The sequence below is a fragment of the Vespula vulgaris genome, chromosome 1 (assembly GCF_905475345.1).
Source record: "Vespula vulgaris chromosome 1, iyVesVulg1.1, whole genome shotgun sequence".
Classification (NCBI taxonomy): Eukaryota; Metazoa; Arthropoda; class Insecta; order Hymenoptera; family Vespidae; genus Vespula; species Vespula vulgaris.
The window spans coordinates 13283666-13288399 of NC_066586.1; positions in this window are offsets into that span (position 1 = coordinate 13283666).

Here is a 4734-nt window from a genome sequence, read left to right on the forward strand (position 1 = left end):
TATGGGCCTCGTCCAGACGTATATACGAGAGAGAAAGATAGAGATAGAGAGAGAGAGAGAGAGAGAGAGAGACCCAGCTTTGCGAATTTTTCGTCGATTTTCGACTACTTCGACTACTTCGACCCTTTCTCTTTCTTCTTCATCTTTTTCAATGTTCTTCTTTTTATTTCGTATTCCATTATCGAGACGAAGTACCTACCTATAAAAATTTATTTGAAAAGAATCGTACGAATTTCGTCGATAACGAAATATTAAGTATAAGTTATTTTGTTTTATGGGACTCATCCAGGGATATATATGAGAAAGAGAGAGAGAGAGAGAGAGAGAGAGAGAGAGAGACATCGAGCTTTGCGAATTTTTCGTTTGCGAGTTTCTTCGTCTCTTGCGATTGATCGATTGTCTTATTTAAAAAAAACAATTCTACAAATTCTTTCGATAACAAAATATATTAGTTATAAGTTATCCGTTCGATTGGTTAAGAAGGATAAAAGAAAAGAAAAGAAAAGAAAAAAGTAAACGTACTTTCGCACGGCTAAATAAAACGATCGTCGCGTCATAAATTTATAGATATACATATATATAGCGTCTTTGAAAAAAAGCAGAGTCTTCTCTTTTACCTTTCATACCCATTTTCTCTTTCTCTTTTCTTTTCTTTTCTTTTCTTTCCTTTTCTTTTCTTTTCTTTTTGCAACATCCATTATCTCTCTGTTCGTACGGCTGCGAAATGAAATTTTCACACGTGCGATCTCTTCTACTCTCTCTCTCTCTCTCTCTCTCTCTCTCTCTCTCTCGTCATTTTTTTATTTATTTTTTGTTTTTTTTTTTTTGCTTCGAGTTAATTGGTCGGTTTAGAAGTTTTTTCGACGAAACTATTCTCTAGCAGCGACCCAGTCGCCTTCTTTTTCCTTTCAACGCAAAAAGTCTCGAAATGGTGTTGAGTCGTGAAGAATAGAAAGAGATAGTACAGAGAAAAAGAAAGAAAGAAAAAAAAAAGGAGAGAAAGAAAAAGAGGATCAATCGCTGGTGGTCGAACCTGTCAAAATATTTTCACCCTCCCATCTATTCTATCCCAATTTTCCACTATTATCGGACTTTTTCAACGAGGGAATAGACCGAAAGAAAGGAAGGGTCAGTGTCCTGGATAGAGTGTCCCATGCCCTTACCACAGGTCCTGGGATATCCCTTCTGACTCGAAGGCATTAACGGCTCAATTTCACAAAGCGAGAGAGAGGATCCTATATGCCAATCCCACAAAAAGAATTTCTTTACTTCTTCCGACAGGATCAGGTGCCTCTATTTATTATCGAAATTTTCTTAGGAAAACTTTTTCACCATACTTTGTCCTCGACCAACACTCAAGACCCATGACGTTTAAAACCTCCTTGTTGTATATGTGTGTGTGCATATATGTGTATACTAGTATAGTAGTAGCGTAATAGTAATAATGATAGTAGTAGTAGTGGCCACCAGTCGATTCGAGACGAAGAAAAAACTAGCCACTTCTCACCCAATTTCCCTCCTGCAGTCAGCGAGGTATAGAAAGAGAGGAGGAAGGGAAAAAAAAGGTAACAGAAGTCGTAGGGCTTCTTCTAGAAAATTTATGGCGACGAAAGCGCCGGGAAACGCGTTCCGATCTTAACCGCGGTCGGACTGATTTGTCGACACCATTCGTTTTTCTTCTTCTTCTTCTTCTTCTTTTTATTCCTTTTTTCTTTTTCTTCTTCTTTTTTTTTGTATCTTTTCTTTTCTATTCTTTTGTATTTTCTTTTTTCTTTTTCTTTTTTTATTATTTTTTTTTATTATTATTTCGACTCTTTTTTATCATACTAAAACGCAGGCTATCGAAACTGACCCGACTGATTTGTAACATTTCCCACGCGATTATTCCAAAGCAAACGAATTTTTAATGAATAACGAATAACAATGTTACGAATGAGAAATTTTCGATGACGTTAATTCAATCGTTTGTCAATCGCGAGAAGATTGTACTTCTCATTTCTTTTCTCACGTCGTAAAAACAATTTTGATGATCTTTTCGAAACGATAAGTAAGGAAATAAAAAGAAAAGAGGAAGAAGAAGAATAAAAAGAAAAAGAGAGCAGATTTTAAGAAGCTCGATGATTTAATTAAGAAATTCAATAAAAAGTATGACGTTTCATTTAGTTATATTTTTGTTAGCTTTTGAGTTTCTCGTTTTGTTTTTCGTTCGTCATGAACAATTCGCATGTTAACGAATGACAGCGATCGTTTCGAAACTCTATCGAAAGACAAACGTTGTGGATGTTGTATACGGAAAGCACCGTTTATTCTTAACGCGAGGGAAAGCGTGAAACTCTTAAGAGGTAATTATCGTCGTCGTCGTCGTCGTCGTCGTCGTCGTCGTCGTCGTCGTCGTCGTCGTTGTCGTCGTCGCGTTGCCCGGGCGCATTCCCGATCGGAGGCGACGCAGAATGGGCGCGCGGCGAAAGTGTCCAGACAGATATTTTTCAAAGCCATTGTTATACCGCGCTCGGCCAAGTATAGTGTATTTGAAAGTGCATCGATCCGGAGCGAAGCGCGATCGCGGATCAAAGTTCACCGACGTGCGAGCTCTTAAAATCAGCGACTCGTAAACTCGAGGCCTCGTCTATCACCCTGCAATTCTACAAACTTTCAAAAAGAAAGAAAAGAAAATAAGAGAGAGAAAGAGAGAAAGAAAGATTGATCGATAGGCAGATAGATAGATAGATAGATAGATAGATAGATAGATAGATAGATAGATAGATAGATAGACGGATAAATATATACGTATATATGGATAGATAATTATTTATTGTTTTATAGGTAGTGGACCTACATATGTAGACATATGTAAATTCGTTACTTTTATTAATGTAATATTAAGTAAAAAAGTTCATCTGTAACAAGAATAAACGTAAAAGGAAGAAAAGAAAAAGGGAAACTAGAGAGAAAGAAAAAGAGAGAGATATTTACTGATAGGCAGATAAATTGATAGATAAATATATATATATATATAAATTTGTCACTATCGGATATACGATCTCTAAAAGTAAATGGAAATTTTTATAAAGTATTCTATGAAAATTATTGTTCTAGATAATTATTTATTATTTTATAGGTAATGAACCTACATATGTAGACATATGTAAATTCGTTAAATTTATTAATATAATATCAAGTAAAAAAGTTAATATCTAGAATCTATAACAAGAATAAACATCGATAGAAAGAAAGAAAAAAGAAAATGGGAAAAAGTAAGATAGACGACATAACATAAAGGATTAGAGTGATAAGAAGGAGCCAACGTGTGCGCGAGCGTACCGAGCCGGTATCGGCCAATAAAAGGTCGTTGACGTCTCGCTGACGTATACAACTCGGCTCTCGTTTAATAGCAAGCACGCTTCGAGAGAATCGTATCTTTTATCTCTCTCTCTCTCTCTCTCTCTCTCTCTTTCATTCTCTCTCTCTCTCTCTCTCACTCCTTGAGATGATCCACTGATTTTAATCAATTTTTTATTCTTGTCATCGCGTACATTTTCAAATATATTTTCATAGAACACTTCATAAGAATTTCCATTTATTTTTAGAGATCGTATATCCGACAGCGACAAGTTTGTTACGGTGTAAGACAGAGAAAAAAAGAAGGGGAGAGAGAGAGAGAGAGAGAGAGAGAGAGAGAGAGGCACGCGAATAATCGAGTCGAGCGTTCGTCGTTCGTAGAAAAATGGAGTGCGAGGGGAAAGCGGTGAGTTCGAATTCTCTCACGTAAACTCGAGAGTCTCGATCGTAGTAGTCGTACGAGAGAGTCCGGTTCGAGTGGTATCGGCTGATACGACGACCATTGTTTCCTCGACTTCTCAATTAAATCCCCTTAGCGAGAGAGACCTTTCTTCCCCTGTATGTTTTTTTTCCTCTTCTTCCTGCTTGCACCGACACTCCCCTTCTCTCTCTCTCTCTCTCTCTCTCTCTCTCTCTCTCTCTCTCTCTCTTTCTCTCTCTCTTTTCTTAGCTGCTTCACACATTCTGTATGCGTCCACCTTTCTCTCTCTTTCTCTCTTTCTCTTTTACCATCTCTCTCGATCCATGAATGGACGCCTCCGGTCGATTCCAAGAATTTAAAAACGGGAAGGAATTTCTCGAGAAAAGGAGAAAGAGAATGAAAGAGTAAGAGTAAGTGAATGTTTATGTGTATGAGAGAGAGAGAGAGAGAGAGAGGGTGGGTGGGTGGTAGGGAGAGAGAGAGAGAGAAAGAGAAAGATAGAAAAGAAGGTGATGTAGGTAGAAGAGAGACACGCGGTGGGTGTGAGCTACTGGTATTTTATTGTTACCGGCGTGATTTGTGATGTTGCTGCATTGTCGTTCGCCGACGTCGTACACACCGTATGCCGGCATACCGGTTTGTTTAGAGGACTCCGGAACGACGTCTAACGTAATTCCGTTACGAAGCAGCCACGGCAGCAGGCGCGAGCACGGATAACGAGCAAAATTATACGACTCTCTTTCGACGAACGACGTTGGTACCTACCTATATTACGTATATATACATATTTATATGTATATATGTATATTTGTATGTATATATGTATGTATCTATATATGTATGTATGTATGTATGTATGTATGTATGTATGTATGTATGTATGTATATGTATGTATGAATGAATATGTATGAATATGTATGTATGTATGTATGAATATGTATGTGTAGTTAACGTTTTATCGCTTTTTCGTGCG